Source organism: Drosophila takahashii, unplaced genomic scaffold (assembly GCF_030179915.1).
Source record: "Drosophila takahashii strain IR98-3 E-12201 unplaced genomic scaffold, DtakHiC1v2 scaffold_187, whole genome shotgun sequence".
Taxonomy (NCBI): domain Eukaryota; kingdom Metazoa; phylum Arthropoda; class Insecta; order Diptera; family Drosophilidae; genus Drosophila; species Drosophila takahashii.
In genome coordinates, this window is record NW_027221685.1 from 1 (window position 1) to 22,913 (window position 22,913).

Consider the following 22,913-nt stretch of genomic DNA (forward strand, 5'->3'; position numbering starts at 1 on the left):
TCCGAAAAATTAACGCACTGTTTCATATAAATCTATCAGCACTTTATCAAATTAATAACATTTATTCTGTGTTAAAATCAAGCAATTTAATTTGAATAAACTATAAGTTATATTTTATGATAAATTTGGTATGCTAATAGATTACAATGTCCTTATATGGAAAAAATGCACACTATTATCATAATATTATTTAAATATAACAATTTTAATTATGAATTTTCCATAACTCATATACACTATAATCGGTCTATAACTATAAGAAGTATCACGTACTGTTTAACTCTCTATTCAGAGTTCTTTTCAACTTTCCCCACGGTACTTGTTTACTATCGGTCTCATGGTTATATTTAGTTTTAGATGGAGTTTACCACCCACTTAGTGCTGCACTATCAAGCAACACGACTCTTTTGGAAACATCATCTAGTAATCATTACGTTATACGGGCCTGGCACCCTCTATGGGTAAATGGCTCATTTAAGAAGGACTTAAATCGTTAATTTCTCATACTAGAATATTGACGCTCCATACACTGCATCTCACATTTGCCATATAGACAAAGTGACTTAGTGCTGAACTGATTTCTTTTCGCTCGCCGCTACTAAGAAAATCCTTGTTAGTTTCTTTTCCTCCCTAATTAATATGCTTAAATTCAGGGGTTGTCCCATATGAGTTGAGGTTGTATATAACTTTTATTTGCAATTAATTCTTTATATATAATGATAAACATTTTATTAAATTCGTTTAAAGCTGACGTATATATATATTAATGGCATTTATTTGTAACGAATTAACGAAGAATAATAATATTGTCAACGTTTTTCATATTTCAAATCATTAATAAGAGACAATTCTAGATAATATTTTATGCTAGACATTTCTCAGTATTATTTGATTGAAAAAGAAAATATTCCTCTTCGTTTTTCTCAAAGTTTAATTACTATTGTGAGATAATGTTTTTCATATATTTGTTAATATTATGAATAAAATAATTAAATTATTTTTATCCAATAATATACCATATGCTTATAAAATTTTATTATAAAATTTGTATAAACAACTTAATTAGCATAGTCTTACAACCCTCAACCATATGTAGTCCAAGCAGCACTATAAAATTAATTAAAGTACATAACAGCATGGACTGCGATATGCGTTCAAAATGTCGATGTTCATGTGTCCTGCAGTTCACACGATGACGCACAGTTTGCTGCGTTCTTCATCGACCCATGAGCCGAGTGATCCACCGCTTAGAGTTTTATAATATTGGTTTTAAATTTGGTCAAATATGTTTTTATTGAAAGAAATTAAAAATACACCATTTTACTGGCATATATCAATTCCTTCAATAAATGTATTTATATACCTAAAATAAATGCTGCGAAATGTCTTAGTTTTATATAAACAATATATATCAAAGTATTATTTGTAATGGCATTTGTTTGTTAATATATATTGATAATTTTATATAAAACATTAACCTGAAACCAGGTACAACATTGTATATTTTAGGTTGTTGCATTATCCAATGTATGATCATCATCAAATTAGTTGGCCAATACATCTCGCAACGCGTGTATATTATGGTCCATATACACACAAAAGTTTATAATAAATATATAAAATATTTTATTATATTAATAATTCGATTTGCTTGTTCGAATTTTATGTTTGTTTCTATTTAATTTATTTGTAATAATATTATATTATTACAATATTTCGATTTGCTTGTTCGAAATTTATTTGATCTTTTACTTTTAAGATCATATTTTTGGTATAATTATTATTATAATTATTATGTATATATATATATATATTGGTAATTTGTATTAAATTTGTATTAACAAATTTTTTTATTAACGGTAAGGATATTATACAATAATGATCCTTCCGCAGGTTCACCTACGGAAACCTTGTTACGACTTTTACTTCCTCTAAATAATCAAGTTCGGTCAACTTTTGCGAAACAACCGTAACACACAAGGCGTCACAGTGATCACGTCCGGAGACCTCACTAAATAATTCAATCGGTAGTAGCGACGGGCGGTGTGTACAAAGGGCAGGGACGTAATCAATGCGAGTTAATGACTCACACTTACTGGGAATTCCAAGTTCATGTGAACAGTTTCAGTTCACAATCCCAAGCATGAAAGTGGTTCAGCGGTTTACCCGGACCTCTCGGTCTAGGAAATACACGTTGATACTTTCATTGTAGCGCGCGTGCAGCCCAGGACATCTAAGGGCATCACAGACCTGTTATTGCTCAATCTCATTATTGCTAGACGCAATTTGTCCATTTAAGAAGCTAGTGTCCTTATAATGGGACAAACCAACAGGTACGGCTCCACTTATATAAACACATTCAAACACAATAAACATTTTACTGCCACCATGAATGAAGGCTATATAAGCTTCAACACCATAATCCTGAAGATATCTATTTAATATATTTGAGTCTCGTTCGTTATCGGAATTAACCAGACAAATCACTCCACGAACTAAGAACGGCCATGCACCACCACCCATAGATTCGAGAAAGAGCTATCAATCTGTCTTACACACTTATGTTCGGACCTGGTAAGTTTTCCCGTGTTGAGTCAAATTAAGCCGCAGGCTCCACTCCTGGTGGTGCCCTTCCGTCAATTCCTTTAAGTTTCAGCTTTGCAACCATACTTCCCCCGGAGCCCAAAAGCTTTGGTTTCCCGGGAAGCGACTGAGAGAGCCATAAAAGTAGCTACACCCAATTGCTAGCTGGCATCGTTTATGGTTAGAACTAGGGCGGTATCTGATCGCCTTCGAACCTCTAACTTTCGTTCTTGATTAATGAAAACATCTTTGGCAAATGCTTTCGCTTAAGTTAGTCTTACGACGGTCCAAGAATTTCACCTCTCGCGTCGTAATACTAATGCCCCCAAACTGCTTCTATTAATCATTACCTCTTGATCTGAAAACCAATGAAAGCAGAACAGAGGTCTTATTTCATTATCCCATGCACAGAATATTCAGGCATTTGAAGCCTGCTTTAAGCACTCTAATTTGTTCAAAGTAATTGTACCGGCCCACAATAACACTCGTTTAAGAGCACTAATGCAGGTTTTTAAATAGGAGGAACATATGAAAAAATACAAGTATTTAAACACATATAAGAACTCCACCGGTAATACGCTTACATACATAAAGGTATAGTACTAACCACAATTGTAAGTTGTACTACCCGTATGAAGCACAAGTTCAACTACGAACGTTTTAACCGCAACAACTTTAATATACGCTATTGGAGCTGGAATTACCGCGGCTGCTGGCACCAGACTTGCCCTCCAATTGGTCCTTGTTAAAGGATTTAAAGTGTACTCATTCCAATTACAGGGCCTCGGATATGAGTCCTGTATTGTTATTTTTCGTCACTACCTCCCCGAGCTGGGAGTGGGTAATTTACGCGCCTGCTGCCTTCCTTAGATGTGGTAGCCGTTTCTCAGGCTCCCTCTCCGGAATCGAACCCTGATTCCCCGTTACCCGTTGCAACCATGGTAGTCCTAGATACTACCATCAAAAGTTGATAGGGCAGACATTTGAAAGATCTGTCGTCGGTACAAGACCATACGATCTGCATGTTATCTAGAGTTCAACCAATATAACGATCTTGCGATCGCTTGGTTTTAGCCTAATAAAAGCACATGTCCCATAAGGTTCATGTTTTAATTGCATGTATTAGCTCTAGAATTACCACAGTTATCCAAGTAACTGTTAACGATCTAAGGAACCATAACTGATATAATGAGCCTTTTGCGGTTTCACTTTTAATTCGTGTGTACTTAGACATGCATGGCTTAATCTTTGAGACAAGCATATAACTACTGGCAGGATCAACCAGAATAATGTTTTCGTTCATATTTCATTCATATTTTTTGAATAGAAATTAGTAATATAAATATAATAGATTTTATTTCCATTTTATATGTTCGGTTTTTCTTAAATATTGATTTTAATTCAATATTTTTTTTTTGCTTTGTGAAATAATTCTATTTTAATTCGAATACGGCCATTTTTATATGGCATTCGTATACGTTCTTTAATTTTTACTTGTTTCGCCACTAATATAACAAGTTTATAATTGATGTTAAAGAAAAAGTACAACTTTTTTATAACACAATTTTCAATATATATTGTTCTTTCTATAAGTTTTTATTATATTATATATACATATTTCATTCTAAAATATCATTTTTGTTCAACATACATAATTATTGTATCCACACATGTACAATTTTTGTTTAACCAATATAAATATTGAGTTAAATCATTTGCATTTTGATGATAAATTTAAAATTTATCTTTTCCATATAACTCTCTGGTAATATATGATATAAAACCGAGCGCATATGAAATTATTTTGATCACTAATATTGCAATTATATTTTATTATAATGCTTTTTGTAAACACATTGTACCGGCAAGCGATACTCTGTGCCCAAACGACAGGGGATATAATAATTTAATATAAATTATCATATATACCTGCCACCAAAGATTAACGATAAAAGTCGGAAACAATTTGTTATTCTATATATAATAGAAACTTGACCTCTGTTTCACTTTATTATCATGGGTTTATAATATTAACCGCGTAGCCAAGTCTTAATTTCATTTAAGAAACAAATTTATACGGATAATATTTTGATTTTAATATATGTTGTTCTATTGATAACAAAAGTATATATTATAATATATTTTGTTCAATAGTAGATGGACTACTTACTGTACCATCCTTATTTTTTATTATTATTGATATACATTATATTGACAACAGCATATGATATTCATATGGTTTGTTCAATAATTAATTGGTGGACAACCACTGACCATCCTATAGTAGTTTTTGGCCACGACGTCTAAATATCGAAATTATTTAATTCCGTTTGCCACCCATACGATAGATATTAACTATCTATAATAATAATGTGTACGCATAAAATATTATATGTATATATATAGACCAACAGACAAGCACTTCACCCTATAGTAGTTTTTGGCCACGACGTCTATATATCGGGCATATTTAATTCTCTTTGCCACCCAACCAAAGATATTCACTTTTTTATATAAAGTATTATTTGATCATATTAATATAACCAATTATTTCTGCCATATTCATATAATTTCTTTATGAATTATTTTTTTGGTCATATCCATATAATCTATATGCCGTATCCATATAATGAATACGGCATATCCATACAACTAGCCATATTTGTATGTCAATGTATATTTTATTATACATTTTTTTTCTTTATACATATAATATGGTATTTCCATATCGCTATAATTGAATTATATGTATAAGATATCATTTATATATAGCATTGCCAAAATAATATGATAAACATAAATTTTGAACAATACGGCCGGTCGGCGAGCACTGCCTCCCTATATATGTTTTTGGCCACGACGTCTAAATATTGGGTATTTTTCGTACTGCGGCCCGGTGTATGTAAATTGGGCATATTTCGTACTGATGCCAACATATCTATATGACTCATTATTTTCTTCCATATCAATATAACTTCTTTTATTTCCATATTCAAGTAATTTCTTTATTTGCCATATCAATATAAAATATTTTTTGGTCATATTTATATAATCTATATGCCGTATCCATATAATGAATACGGCATATCCATACAACTAGCCATATTTGTATGTCAATGTATATTTTATTATACATTTTTTTTCTTTATACATATAATATGGTATTTCCATATCGCTATAATTGAATTATATGTATAAGATATCATTTATATATAGCATTGCCAAAATAATATGATAAACATAAATTTTGAACAATACGGCCGGTCGGCGAGCACTGCCTCCCTATATATGTTTTTGGCCACGACGTCTAAATATTGGGTATTTTTCGTACTGCGGCCCCGGTGTATGTAAATTGGGCATATTTCGTACTGATGCCAACATATCTATATGACTCATTATTTTCTTCCATATCAATATAACTTCTTTTATTTCCATATTCAAGTAATTTCTTTATTTGCCATATCAATATAAAATATTTTTTGGTCATATTTATATAATCTATATGCCGTATCCATATAATGAATACGGCATATCCATACAACTAGCCATATTTGTATGTCAATGTATATTTTATTATACATTTTTTTTCTTTATACATATAATATGGTATTTCCATATCGCTATAATTGAATTATATGTATAAGATATCATTTATATATAGCATTGCCAAAATAATATGATAAACATAAATTTTGAACAATACGGCCGGTCGGCGAGCACTGCCTCCCTATATATGTTTTTGGCCACGACGTCTAAATATTGGGTATTTTTCGTACTGCGGCCCCGGTGTATGTAAATTGGGCATATTTCGTACTGATGCCAACATATCTATATGACTCATTATTTTCTTCCATATCAATATAACTTCTTTTATTTCCATATTCAAGTAATTTCTTTATTTGCCATATCAATATAAAATATTTTTTGGTCATATTTATATAATCTATATGCCGTATCCATATAATGAATACGGCATATCCATACAACTAGCCATATTTGTATGTCAATGTATATTTTATTATACATTTTTTTTCTTTATACATATAATATGGTATTTCCATATCGCTATAATTGAATTATATGTATAAGATATCATTTATATATAGCATTGCCAAAATAATATGATAAACATAAATTTTGAACAATACGGCCGGTCGGCGAGCACTGCCTCCCTATATATGTTTTTGGCCACGACGTCTAAATATTGGGTATTTATCGTACTGCGGCTCCGGTGTATGTAAATTGGGCATATTTCGTACTGATGCCACCATATCCATATAACTTATTTTTTGTTCTATATCTATATAATTATCCATATCCACACTAGAATTTAGTATTTATCCCATATCCATATAAATCATTATTTACCATATCAATATAAATAATATTTTTCCATATTCATACTAGAACTTATTATTTCTTTAATATTCATATAACTCAATATTTTTTCATATCCATACTAGAACTTATTCTTTTTCCCATATCCATACTAGAACTTATAAATTTTCCCATATTCATATAACTAATTTTTTTCATATCCATACTAGAACATTATATTTTTGCCATATCTCTAAACTCATTTTATTCCATATCCATACTAGAACTTATTATTTCTTAAATATCCATATAACTTAATATTTTTCCATATCCATACCAGAACTTTTTATTTTTCCCATATCCATAGAACTAATTTTTTTCATATCCATACTAGAACCTAATTTTCTTCCTATATCCATATAACTTATTATTTACTATTACAATATAATTAATTTTTTCCATATCCATACTAGAGCTTATTATCTCTTCAATATCCATAAAACTCAATATTTTTTCATATCCATACTAGAACTGATTATTTTTCCCATATCCATACTAGAACTCAGTATTCTTCCCATATCCATACTACAACTTAGTATTTTTCCCATATGCATATAACTCATTATTTAGCATATCAATATAACTAATTTTTTTCCATATCCATACTAGAACTTATTATTTCTTTAATATCCATATAACTCAATATTTTTTTATATCCATACTAGAACTTATTATTTTTCCCATATCCATACTAGAACTTATAAATTTTCCCATATTCATATAACTAATTTTTTTCATATCCATACTAGAACATTAAATTTTTTGCCATATCTATATAACTCATTTTATTCCATATCCATACTAGAACTTATTATTTCTTTAATATCCATATAACTCAATATTTTTTCATATCCATACTAGAACTTATCATTTTTCCCATATTCATATAACTCATTTTTCCATATCCATACTAGAACTCTGTATTCTTTTCCATATCCATATAACTCATTTTTTTTTCATATCCATACTAGAAATTATTATTTTTCCCATATCCACATAACTCATTTTTTTCATATCCATACTAGAACTTGTTATTTTTCCCATATCCATATAACTCATTTTTTTCATATCCATACTAGAACTTAATATTATTTTCATATCCATATAACTCATGTTTGGACTTGGAATATTTTTATACACGTCACTAATAGGATGACGATTCAATCATCTATTTTAAGAGGAACATTGACTTGCATATGTCTCTTACTTGCATGTTCGGACTTAGAATATTTTTATACACGTCACTAATAGGATGACGATTCAGTTGGCTACCTTAAGAGGTACATATACTTGCATATGTCTCTTACTTGTATGTTCGGACTTAGAATATTTTTATACACGTCACTAATAGGATGACGATTCAGTTGGCTACCTTAAGAGGTACATATACTTGCATATGTCTCTTATTTGCATGTTCGGACTTAGAATATTTTTATACGCGTCACTAATAGGATGACGATTCAGTTGGCTACCTTAAGAGGTACATATACTTGCATATGTCTCTTATTTGCATGTTCGGACTTAGAATATTTGTATACGCGTCACTAATAGGATGACGATTCAGTTGGCTACCTTAAGAGGTACATATACTTGCATATGTCTCTTACTTGTATGTTCGGACTTAGAATATTTGTATACACGTCACTAATAGGATGACGATTCAGTTGGCTACCTTAAGAAGTACATATACTTGCATATGTCTCTTATTTGCATGTTCGGACTTAGAATATTTTTATACGCGTCACTAATAGGATGACGATACATATGGCTACCATTGTTAAATATATTTAAATAAAATTTATTTAAATATAATTATTATTTTATATATATATATTTTATATATATATATATATATCTGACTTAAAAAAGCCAAACAAAATAAACACAATTAAATTTATGTTTATTATCGAATCATCAAGCAAAGGATAAGCTTCAGTGGATCGCAGTATGGCAGCTGCTCAACCACTTACAACACCTTGCCTGTTACAAAAGTCGTTTACAATTGATTCTAGGCTTTGTCATTGTATTAAATAATGCTTTTATATGTAACTAGCGCGGCATCAGGTGATCGAAGATCCTCCCAATTTACTATGTTACAAATTACATTGGCATCACATCCATTGTCGTTTATAAAGTAAATTATAAACTTTAAATGGTTTAGAAGCCATACAATGCAAATTGCCCCTTATTTATCATTGCAGTCCAGCACGGATACGACCTTAGAGGCGTTCAGGCATAATCCAACGGACGTAGCGTCATACCACTGTTCGCTCGAACAAGTATTGTGCCATTGGTCCGTACCTGCGGTTCCTCTCGTACTACGCAGGAATGCTGTCGCAACAACGTTTTGTCATTAGTAGGGTAAAACTAACCTGTCTCACGACGGTCTAAACCCAGCTCACGTTCCCTTGCATGGGTGAACAATCCAACGCTTGGTGAATTTTGCTTCACAATGATAGGAAGAGCCGACATCGAAGGATCAAAAAGCGACGTCGCTATGAACGCTTGGCCGCCACAAGCCAGTTATCCCTATGGTAACTTTTCTGACACCTCTTGTTAAAAACTCTTTAAACCAAAAGGATCGATAGGCCGAGCTTTTGCTGTCCCTGTGTGTACTGAACACCGAGATCAAGTCAGCATTTGCCCTTTTGCTCTATGTGTGGTTTCTGTCCGCACTGAGCTGGCCTTGGGACACCTCCGTTATTATTTGAGAGATGTACCGCCCCAGTCAAACTCCCTACCTGGCAATGTCCTTGAATTGGATCATACCTGAGTAATTGGAGTTATACCAAATTTTCAAATCAAAAATACATAAATGCACCGTTTTATTAAAGAATTTGTTTGCGATTATATAACAAACTCGTGATACTTTGATCAAGAAGCTTGCATCAAAACCCAATACCATAAGATATAATAAATATATCCGTATAATGGCTAGGAAATGATACACGTTCCATTTAATCAAGTAAGTAAGGAAACAATAAGAGTAGTGGTATTTCATTGACGATACCAAACCGAAGTCTAATATCTCCCACTTATTCTACACCTCTTATGTCTCCTTACACTGCCAGATTAGAGTCAAGCTCAAAAGGGTCTTCTTTCCCCGCTAATTATTCCAAGCCCGTTCCCTTGGCTGTGGTTTCGCTAGATAGTAGATAGGGACAGTAGGAATCTCGTTAATCCATTCATGCGCGTCACTAATTAGATGACGAGGCATTTGGCTACCTTAAGAGAGTCATAGTTACTCCCGCCGTTGACCCGCGCTTACTTGAATTTCTTCACTTTGACATTCAGAGCACTGGGCAGAAATCACATTGTGTCAACACCCGCTAGGGCCATCACAATGCTTTGTTTTAATTAGACAGTCGGATTCCCCAAGTCCGTGCCAGTTCTGAATTGATTGTTAATTGATAATCGTTATAATTAATAAGAACTAATTGGTTTGACCCAATTAGTATTCTTAAAAATTTTAGCAAGAAAGTTCCACAATTGGCTACGTAACTAACTATCCGGGGAACAAGTAACTAACATAAATGCTAGAAACTCTATTTACCCAGAACGAGCACATAAACCATGTTATTGTTTCCCAATCAAGCCCGACTATCTCAATCTTCAGAGCCAATCCTTATCCCGAAGTTACGGATCTAATTTGCCGACTTCCCTTACCTACATTATTCTATCGACTAGAGACTCTTCACCTTGGAGACCAGCTGCGGATATTGGTACGGCCTGTTGAGAAGTTTGCGTGTCCCCACCATAAATTTTCAAGGTCCGAGGAGAAAATATCGACACAACAGTATATGTCATGCTCTTCTAGCCCATCTACCATATCTCTCTGCGAAAGACTTCCATGGTAGTACGGCTATAAAACAGAAAAGAAAACTCTTCCGATATCTCTCGACGGCTTCTTTATGGTCGTTCCTGTTGCCAGGATGAGCACGAGGCCCATATTTAATAACAAACGGATACTCAACAGGTTACGGAATTGGAACCGTATTCCCTTTCGTTCAAAATTATTCAAGTATATTATATTAGCTTGATTTGTATATATTGCGTTTTTGGTTTTACTTGAAAATTTTCGGCTTTCGCCTTGAACTTAGGACCGACTAACTCGTGATCAACCACTGTTCACACGAAACCCTTCTCCACTTCAGTCCTCCAAGGTCTCATTCGATTATTTGCTACTACCACCAAGATCTGTACCAATGGCAGCTCCATGCAGGCTTACGCCAAACACTTCTACGCATACCATTGTACCTTCCTACTCACTAAAGTTTCAAAATTTATATCACAAGTAATATAAATCATCTACTTTAGCGGTAATGTATAGGTATACAACTTAAGCGCCATCCATTTTAAGGGCTAGTTGCTTCGGCAGGTGAGTTGTTACACACTCCTTAGCGGATTTCGACTTCCATGATCACCGTCCTGCTGTTTTAAGCAACCAACGCCTTTCATGGTATCTGCATGAGTTGTTAATTTGGGCACCGTAACATTACGTTTGGTTCATCCCACAGCGCCAGTTCTGCTTACCAAAAGTGGCCCACTGGGCACATTATATCATAACCTTAAACTTCATATCAAGAAAGTTAAGGTTCTTACCCATTTAAAGTTTGAGAATAGGTTAAGATCGTTTCGACCCTAAGGCCTCTAATCATTCGCTTTACCAGATAAGATTATTTTATATAATATTAAAATGCACCAGCTATCCTGAGGGAAACTTCGGAAGGAACCAGCTACTAGATGGTTCGATTGGTCTTTCGCCCCTATACTCAATTCTGACAATCGATTTGCACGTCAGAACTGTTTCGGTCTTCCATCAGGGTTTCCCCTGACTTCAACCTGATCAAGTATAGTTCACCATCTTTCGGGTCACAGCATATATGCTCAAGGTACGTTCCAGTTAGAGGCATAAATAATATAAATATCATTATACATAACTATATAGAACGCCCCGGGATTGTGTTAATTAGCTATAAATAGTTAAAAAACTAATCCCATTATTAGTCAAGTTAATTACGCTATTAGGTTTATATCCCAATAACTTGCACATATGTTAGACTCCTTGGTCCGTGTTTCAAGACGGGTCCCGAAGGTATCCTGAATCTTTCGCATTGTTAATCCTACAAGTGCATATAATAAACACAAAAATCAATGATAATCATGCCATTATATAATTCCGAAAAATTAACGCACTGTATTCATATAAATCTATCAGCACTTTATCAAATTAATAACATTTATTCTGTGTTAAAATGCAAGCAATTTAATTTGAATAAACTATAAGTTATATTTTATGATAAATTTGGTATGCTAATAGATTACAATGTCCTTATATGGAAAAAATGCACACTATTATCATAATATTGTTTAAATATTACAATTTTAATGATGAATTTTCCATAACGGATATTCAGGTTCATCGGGCTTAACCTCTAAGCAGTTTCACGTACTGTTTAACTCTCTATTCAGAGTTCTTTTCAACTTTCCCTCACGGTACTTGTTTACTATCGGTCTCATGGTTATATTTAGTTTTAGATGGAGTTTACCACCCACTTAGTGCTGCACTATCAAGCAACACGACTCTTTGGAAACATCATCTAGTAATCATTAACGTTATACGGGCCTGGCACCCTCTATGGGTAAATGGCCTCATTTAAGAAGGACTTAAATCGTTAATTTCTCATACTAGAATATTGACGCTCCATACACTGCATCTCACATTTGCCATATAGACAAAGTGACTTAGTGCTGAACTGATTTCTTTTCGCTCGCCGCTACTAAGAAAATCCTTGTTAGTTTCTTTTCCTCCCCTAATTAATATGCTTAAATTCAGGGGGTAGTCCCATATGAGTTGAGGTTGTATATAACTTTTATTTGCAATTAATTCTTTATATATAATGATAAAACATTTTATTAAATTCGTTTAAAGCTGACGTATATATATATTAATGGCATTTATTTGTAACGAATTAACGAAGAATAATAATATTGTCAACGTTTTTCATATTTCAAATCATTAATAAGAGACAATTCTAGATAATATTTTATGCTAGACATTTCTCAGTATTATTTGATTGAAAAAGAAAATATTCCTCTTCGTTTTTCTCAAAGTTTAATTACTATTGTGAGATAATGTTTTTCATATATTTGTTAATATTATGAATAAAATAATTAAATTATTTTTATCCACTAATATACCATATGCTTATAAAATTTTATTATAAAATTTGTATAAACAACTTAATTAGCATAGTCTTACAACCCTCAACCATATGTAGTCCAAGCAGCACTATAAAATTAATTAAAGTACATAACAGCATGGACTGCGATATGCGTTCAAAATGTCGATGTTCATGTGTCCTGCAGTTCACACGATGACGCACAGTTTGCTGCGTTCTTCATCGACCCATGAGCCGAGTGATCCACCGCTTAGAGTTTTATAATATTGGTTTTAAATTTGGTCAAATATGTTTTTATTGAAAGAAATTAAAAATACACCATTTTACTGGCATATATCAATTCCTTCAATAAATGTATTTATATACCTAAAATAAATGCTGCGAAATGTCTTAGTTTTATATAAACAATATATATCAAAGTATTATTTGTAATGGCATTTGTTTGTTAATATATATTGATAATTTTATATAAAACATTAACCTGAAACCAGGTACAACATTGTATATTTTAGGTTGTTGCATTATCCAATGTATGATCATCATCAAATTAGTTGGCCAATACATCTCGCAACGCGTGTATATTATGGTCCATATACACACAAAAGTTTATAATAAATATATAAAATATATTTTATTATATTAATAATTCGATTTGCTTGTTCGAATTTTATGTTTGTTTCTATTTAATTTATTTGTAATAATATTATATTATTACAATATTTCGATTTGCTTGTTCGAAATTTATTTGATCTTTTACTTTTAAGATCATATTTTTGGTATAATTATTATTATAATTATTATGTATATATATATATATATTGGTAATTTGTATTAAATTTGTATTAACAAATTTTTTTATTAACGGTAAGGATATTATACAATAATGATCCTTCCGCAGGTTCACCTACGGAAACCTTGTTACGACTTTTACTTCCTCTAAATAATCAAGTTCGGTCAACTTTTGCGAAACAACCGTAACACACAAGGCGTCACAGTGATCACGTCCGGAGACCTCACTAAATAATTCAATCGGTAGTAGCGACGGGCGGTGTGTACAAAGGGCAGGGACGTAATCAATGCGAGTTAATGACTCACACTTACTGGGAATTCCAAGTTCATGTGAACAGTTTCAGTTCACAATCCCAAGCATGAAAGTGGTTCAGCGGTTTACCCGGACCTCTCGGTCTAGGAAATACACGTTGATACTTTCATTGTAGCGCGCGTGCAGCCCAGGACATCTAAGGGCATCACAGACCTGTTATTGCTCAATCTCATTATTGCTAGACGCAATTTGTCCATTTAAGAAGCTAGTGTCCTTATAATGGGACAAACCAACAGGTACGGCTCCACTTATATAAACACATTCAAACACAATAAACATTTTACTGCCACCATGAATGAAGGCTATATAAGCTTCAACACCATAATCCTGAAGATATCTATTTAATATATTTGAGTCTCGTTCGTTATCGGAATTAACCAGACAAATCACTCCACGAACTAAGAACGGCCATGCACCACCACCCATAGATTCGAGAAAGAGCTATCAATCTGTCTTACACACTTATGTTCGGACCTGGTAAGTTTTCCCGTGTTGAGTCAAATTAAGCCGCAGGCTCCACTCCTGGTGGTGCCCTTCCGTCAATTCCTTTAAGTTTCAGCTTTGCAACCATACTTCCCCCGGAGCCCAAAAGCTTTGGTTTCCCGGGAAGCGACTGAGAGAGCCATAAAAGTAGCTACACCCAATTGCTAGCTGGCATCGTTTATGGTTAGAACTAGGGCGGTATCTGATCGCCTTCGAACCTCTAACTTTCGTTCTTGATTAATGAAAACATCTTTGGCAAATGCTTTCGCTTAAGTTAGTCTTACGACGGTCCAAGAATTTCACCTCTCGCGTCGTAATACTAATGCCCCCAAACTGCTTCTATTAATCATTACCTCTTGATCTGAAAACCAATGAAAGCAGAACAGAGGTCTTATTTCATTATCCCATGCACAGAATATTCAGGCATTTGAAGCCTGCTTTAAGCACTCTAATTTGTTCAAAGTAATTGTACCGGCCCACAATAACACTCGTTTAAGAGCACTAATGCAGGTTTTTAAATAGGAGGAACATATGAAAAAATACAAGTATTTAAACACATATAAGAACTCCACCGGTAATACGCTTACATACATAAAGGTATAGTACTAACCACAATTGTAAGTTGTACTACCCGTATGAAGCACAAGTTCAACTACGAACGTTTTAACCGCAACAACTTTAATATACGCTATTGGAGCTGGAATTACCGCGGCTGCTGGCACCAGACTTGCCCTCCAATTGGTCCTTGTTAAAGGATTTAAAGTGTACTCATTCCAATTACAGGGCCTCGGATATGAGTCCTGTATTGTTATTTTTCGTCACTACCTCCCCGAGCTGGGAGTGGGTAATTTACGCGCCTGCTGCCTTCCTTAGATGTGGTAGCCGTTTCTCAGGCTCCCTCTCCGGAATCGAACCCTGATTCCCCGTTACCCGTTGCAACCATGGTAGTCCTAGATACTACCATCAAAAGTTGATAGGGCAGACATTTGAAAGATCTGTCGTCGGTACAAGACCATACGATCTGCATGTTATCTAGAGTTCAACCAATATAACGATCTTGCGATCGCTTGGTTTTAGCCTAATAAAAGCACATGTCCCATAAGGTTCATGTTTTAATTGCATGTATTAGCTCTAGAATTACCACAGTTATCCAAGTAACTGTTAACGATCTAAGGAACCATAACTGATATAATGAGCCTTTTGCGGTTTCACTTTTAATTCGTGTGTACTTAGACATGCATGGCTTAATCTTTGAGACAAGCATATAACTACTGGCAGGATCAACCAGAATAATGTTTTCGTTCATATTTCATTCATATTTTTTGAATAGAAATTAGTAATATAAATATAATAGATTTTATTTCCATTTTATATGTTCGGTTTTTCTTAAATATTGATTTTAATTCAATATTTTTTTTTTGCTTTGTGAAATAATTCTATTTTAATTCGAATACGGCCATTTTTATATGGCATTCGTATACGTTCTTTAATTTTTACTTGTTTCGCCACTAATATAACAAGTTTATAATTGATGTTAAAGAAAAAGTACAACTTTTTTATAACACAATTTTCAATATATATTGTTCTTTCTATAAGTTTTTATTATATTATATATACATATTTCATTCTAAAATATCATTTTTGTTCAACATACATAATTATTGTATCCACACATGTACAATTTTTGTTTAACCAATATAAATATTGAGTTAAATCATTTGCATTTTGATGATAAATTTAAAATTTATCTTTTCCATATAACTCTCTGGTAATATATGATATAAAACCGAGCGCATATGAAATTATTTTGATCACTAATATTGCAATTATATTTTATTATAATGCTTTTTGTAAACACATTGTACCGGCAAGCGATACTCTGTGCCCAAACGACAGGGGATATAATAATTTAATATAAATTATCATATATACCTGCCACCAAAGATTAACGATAAAAGTCGGAAACAATTTGTTATTCTATATATAATAGAAACTTGACCTCTGTTTCACCTTATTATCATGGGTTTATAATATTAACCGCGTAGCCAAGTCTTAATTTCATTTAAGAAACAAATTTATACGGATAATATTTTGATTTTAATATATGTTGTTCTATTGATAACAAAAGTATATATTATAATATATTTTGTTCAATAGTAGATGGACTACTTACTGTACCATCCTTATTTTTTATTATTATTGATATACATTATATTGACAACAGCATATGATATTCATATGGTTTGTTCAATAATTAATTGGTGGACAACCACTGACCATCCTATAGTAGTTTTTGGCCACGACGTCTAAATATCGAAATTATTTAATTCCGTTTGCCACCCATACGATAGATATTAACTATCTATAATAATAATGTGTACGCATAAAATATTATATGTATATATATAGACCAACAGACAAGCACTTCACCCTATAGTAGTTTTTGGCCACGACGTCTATATATCGGGCATATTTAATTCTCTTTGCCACCCAACCAAAGATATTCACTTTTTTATATAAAGTATTATTTGATCATATTAATATAACCAATTATTTCTGCCATATTCATATAATTTCTTTATGAATTATTTTTTGGTCATATCCATATAATCTATATGCCGTATCCATATAATGAATACGGCATATCCATACAACTAGCCATATTTGTATGTCAATGTATCTTTTATTATACATTTTTTTTCTTTATACATATAATATGGTATTTCCATATCGCTATAATTGAATTATATGTATAAGATATCATTTATATATAGCATTGCCAAAATAATATGATAAACATAAATTTTGAACAATACGGCCGGTCGGCGAGCACTGCCTCCCTATATATGTTTTTGGCCACGACGTCTAAATATTGGGTATTTTTCGTACTGCGGCCCCGGTGTATGTAAATTGGGCATATTTCGTACTGATGCCAACATATCTATATGACTCATTATTTTCTTCCATATCAATATAACTTCTTTTATTTCCATATTCAAGTAATTTCTTTATTTGCCATATCAATATAAAATATTTTTTGGTCATATTTATATAATCTATATGCCGTATCCATATAATGAATACGGCATATCCATACAACTAGCCATATTTGTATGTCAATGTATATTTTATTATACATTTTTTTTCTTTATACATATAATATGGTATTTCCATATCGCTATAATTGAATTATATGTATAAGATATCATTTATATATAGCATTGCCAAAATAATATGATAAACATAAATTTTGAACAATACGGCCGGTCGGCGAGCACTGCCTCCCTATATATGTTTTTGGCCACGACGTCTAAATATTGGGTATTTTTCGTACTGCGGCCCCGGTGTATGTAAATTGGGCATATTTCGTACTGATGCCAACATATCTATATGACTCATTATTTTCTTCCATATCAATATAACTTCTTTTATTTCCATATTCAAGTAATTTCTTTATTTGCCATATCAATATAAAATATTTTTTGGTCATATTTATATAATCTATATGCCGTATCCATATAATGAATACGGCATATCCATACAACTAGCCATATTTGTATGTCAATGTATATTTTATTATACATTTTTTTTCTTTATACATATAATATGGTATTTCCATATCGCTATAATTGAATTATATGTATAAGATATCATTTATATATAGCATTGCCAAAATAATATGATAAACATAAATTTTGAACAATACGGCCGGTCGGCGAGCACTGCCTCCCTATATATGTTTTTGGCCACGACGTCTAAATATTGGGTATTTTTCGTACTGCGGCCCCGGTGTATGTAAATTGGGCATATTTCGTACTGATGCCAACATATCTATATGACTCATTATTTTCTTCCATATCAATATAACTTCTTTTATTTCCATATTCAAGTAATTTCTTTATTTGCCATATCAATATAAAATATTTTTTGGTCATATTTATATAATCTATATGCCGTATCCATATAATGAATACGGCATATCCATACAACTAGCCATATTTGTATGTCAATGTATATTTTATTATACATTTTTTTTCTTTATACATATAATATGGTATTTCCATATCGCTATAATTGAATTATATGTATAAGATATCATTTATATATAGCATTGCCAAAATAATATGATAAACATAAATTTTGAACAATACGGCCGGTCGGCGAGCACTGCCTCCCTATATATGTTTTTGGCCACGACGTCTAAATATTGGGTATTTTTCGTACTGCGGCCCCGGTGTATGTAAATTGGGCATATTTCGTACTGATGCCAACATATCTATATGACTCATTATTTTCTTCCATATCAATATAACTTCTTTTATTTCCATATTCAAGTAATTTCTTTATTTGCCATATCAATATAAAATATTTTTTGGTCATATTTATATAATCTATATGCCGTATCCATATAATGAATACGGCATATCCATACAACTAGCCATATTTGTATGTCAATGTATATTTTATTATACATTTTTTTTCTTTATACATATAATATGGTATTTCCATATCGCTATAATTGAATTATATGTATAAGATATCATTTATATATAGCATTGCCAAAATAATATGAAAAACATAAATTTTGAACAATACAACCGGTCGGCGAGCACTGCCTCCCTATATATGTTTTTGGCCACGACGTCTAAATATTGGGTATTTATCGTACTGCGGCTCCGGTGTATGTAAATTGGGCATATTTCGTACTGATGCCACCATATCCATATAACTTATTTTTTGTTCTATATCTATATAATAATTTTTTTCCATACCTATAACTATTAAACTAATTTTTTTCCATATCCATACTTGAACTTATTATTTTTCCCATATCCATATAACTCGTTTTTTCCATATCCACACTAGAATTTAGTATTTATCCCATATCCATATAAATCATTATTTACCATATCAATATAAATAATATTTTTCCATATTCATACTAGAACTTATTATTTCTTTAATATTCATATAACTCAATATTTTTTCATATCCATACTAGAACTTATTCTTTTTCCCATATCCATACTAGAACTTATAAATTTTCCCATATTCATATAACTAATTTTTTTCATATCCATACTAGAACATTATATTTTTGCCATATCTATATAACTCATTTTATTCCATATCCATACTAGAACTTATTATTTCTTTAATATCCATATAACTTAATATTTTTCCATATCCATACCAGAACTTTTTATTTTTCCCATATCCATAGAACTAATTTTTTTCATATCCATACTAGAACCTAATTTTCTTCCTATATCCATATAACTTATTATTTACTATTACAATATAATTAATTTTTTCCATATCCATACTAGAGCTTATTATCTCTTCAATATCCATAAAACTCAATATTTTTTCATATCCATACTAGAACTGATTATTTTTCCCATATCCATACTAGAACTCAGTATTCTTCCCATATCCATACTACAACTTAGTATTTTTCCCATATGCATATAACTCATTATTTAGCATATCAATATAACTAATTTTTTTCCATATCCATACTAGAACTTATTATTTCTTTAATATCCATATAACTCAATATTTTTTATATCCATACTAGAACTTATTATTTTTCCATATCCATACTAGAACTTATAAATTTTCCCATATTCATATAACTAATTTTTTTCATATCCATACTAGAACATTAAATTTTTTGCCATATCTATATAACTCATTTTATTCCATATCCATACTAGAACTTATTATTTCTTTAATATCCATATAACTCAATATTTTTTCATATCCATACTAGAACTTATCATTTTTCCCATATTCATATAACTCATTTTTCCATATCCATACTAGAACTCTGTATTCTTTTCCATATCCATATAACTCATTTTTTTTTTCATATCCATACTAGAACTTATTATTTTTCCCATATCCACATAACTCATTTTTTTCATATCCATACTAGAACTTGTTATTTTTCCCATATCCATATAACTCATTTTTTTCATATCCATACTAGAACTTAATATTATTTTCATATCCATATAACTCATGTTTGGACTTGGAATATTTTTATACACGTCACTAATAGGATGACGATTCAGTTGGCTACCTTAAGAGGTACATATACTTGCATATGTCTCTTACTTGTATGTTCGGACTTAGAATATTTTTATACACGTCACTAATAGGATGACGATTCAGTTGGCTACCTTAAGAGGTACATATACTTGCATATGTCTCTTACTTGTATGTTCGGACTTAGAATATTTTTATACACGTCACTAATAGGATGACGATTCAGTTGGCTACCTTAAGAGGTACATATACTTGCATATGTCTCTTATTTGCATGTTCGGACTTAGAATATTTTTATACGCGTCACTAATAGGATGACGATTCAGTTGGCTACCTTAAGAGGTACATATACTTGCATATGTCTCTTACTTGTATGTTCGGACTTAGAATATTTTTATACACGTCACTAATAGGATGACGATTCAGTTGGCTACCTTAAGAGGTACATATACTTGCATATGTCTCTTACTTGTATGTTCGGACTTAGAATATTTTATACACGTCACTAATAGGATGACGATTCAGTTGGCTACCTTAAGAGGTACATATACTTGCATATGTCTCTTACTTGTATGTTCGGACTTAGAATATTTTTATACACGTCACTAATAGGATGACGATTCAGTTGGCTACCTTAAGAGGTACATATACTTGCATATGTCTCTTACTTGTATGTTCGGACTTAGAATATTTTTATACACGTCACTAATAGGATGACGATTCAGTTGGCTACCTTAAGAGGTACATATACTTGCATATGTCTCTTATTTGCATGTTCGGACTTAGAATATTTTTATACGCGTCACTAATAGGATGACGATTCAGTTGGCTACCTTAAGAGGTACATATACTTGCATATGTCTCTTATTTGCATGTTCGGACTTAGAATATTTGTATACGCGTCACTAATAGGATGACGATTCAGTTGGCTACCTTAAGAGGTACATACATATACTTGCATATGTCTCTTACTTGTATGTTCGGACTTAGAATATTTGTATACACGTCACTAATAGGATGACGATTCAGTTGGCTACCTTAAGAGGTACATATACTTGCATATGTCTCTTACTTGTATGTTCGGACTTAGAATATTTTTATACACGTCACTAATAGGATGACGATTCAGTTGGCTACCTTAAGAGGTACATATACTTGCATATGTCTCTTATTTGCATGTTCGGACTTAGAATATTTTTATACGCGTCACTAATAGGATGACGATTCAGTTGGCTACCTTAAGAGGTACATATACTTGCATATGTCTCTTACTGTATGTTCGGACTTAGAATATTTTTATACACGTCACTAATAGGATGACGATTCAGTTGGCTACCTTAAGAGGTACATATACTTGCATATGTCTCTTACTTGTATGTTCGGACTTAGAATATTTTTATACACGTCACTAATAGGATGACGATTATGGTGGGTACCTTAAGAGGTACATACATATACTTGCATATGTCTCTTACTTGTATGTTCGGACTTAGAATATTTGTATACACGTCACTAATAGGATGACGATTCAGTTGGCTACCTTAAGAGGTACATATACTTGCATATGTCTCTTATTTGCATGTTCGGACTTAGAATATTTTTAATACGCCGTCACTAATAGGATGACGATTCAGTTGGCTACCTTAAGAGGTACATATACTTGCATATGTCTCTATTTGCATGTTCGGACTTAGAATATTTGTATACGCGTCACTAATAGGATGACGATTCAGTTGGCTACCTTAAGAGGTACATACATAACTTGCATATGTCTCTTACTTGTATGTTCGGACTTAGGAATATTTGTATACACGTCACTAATAGGATGACGATTCAGTTGGCTACCTTAAGAGGTACATATACCTGCATGTCTCTTATTTGCATGTTCGGACTTAGAATATTTTTATACGCGTCACTAATAGGATGACGATTCAGTTGGCTACCTTAAGAGGTACATATACTTGCATATGTCTCTATTTGCATGTTCGGACTTAGAATATTTTTATACGCGTCACTAATAGGATGACGATTCAGTTGGCTACCTTAAGAGGTACATATACTTGCATATGTCTCTTACTTGTATGTTCGGACTTAGAATATTTTTATACACGTCACTAATAGGATGACGATTC

The 22,913-nt window shown here is 32.2% G+C and overlaps 5 non-coding genes across 5 annotated transcripts; all 5 read right to left on the reverse strand.

Annotated features, from left to right (window-relative positions):
* Positions 1–1,076: 1,076 nt before the first annotated feature.
* Positions 1,077–1,255, reverse strand: LOC138914402 (5.8S ribosomal RNA). The gene has a single exon (XR_011420256.1). It is a non-coding gene; the product is annotated as a 5.8S ribosomal RNA (ribosomal RNA).
* Positions 1,256–1,876: 621 nt separating this feature from the next.
* On the reverse strand, positions 1,877–3,871 carry LOC138914405 (small subunit ribosomal RNA). Its single transcript, XR_011420258.1, has one exon. It is a non-coding gene; the product is annotated as a small subunit ribosomal RNA (ribosomal RNA).
* A 4,995-nt stretch (positions 3,872–8,866) lies between these two features.
* Positions 8,867–12,823, reverse strand: LOC138914407 (large subunit ribosomal RNA). The gene has a single exon (XR_011420260.1). It is a non-coding gene; the product is annotated as a large subunit ribosomal RNA (ribosomal RNA).
* Positions 12,824–13,221: 398 nt separating this feature from the next.
* On the reverse strand, positions 13,222–13,400 carry LOC138914404 (5.8S ribosomal RNA). Its single transcript, XR_011420257.1, has one exon. It is a non-coding gene; the product is annotated as a 5.8S ribosomal RNA (ribosomal RNA).
* A 623-nt stretch (positions 13,401–14,023) lies between these two features.
* Positions 14,024–16,018, reverse strand: LOC138914406 (small subunit ribosomal RNA). The gene has a single exon (XR_011420259.1). It is a non-coding gene; the product is annotated as a small subunit ribosomal RNA (ribosomal RNA).
* Between the last annotated feature and the right edge of the window lie 6,895 nt (positions 16,019–22,913).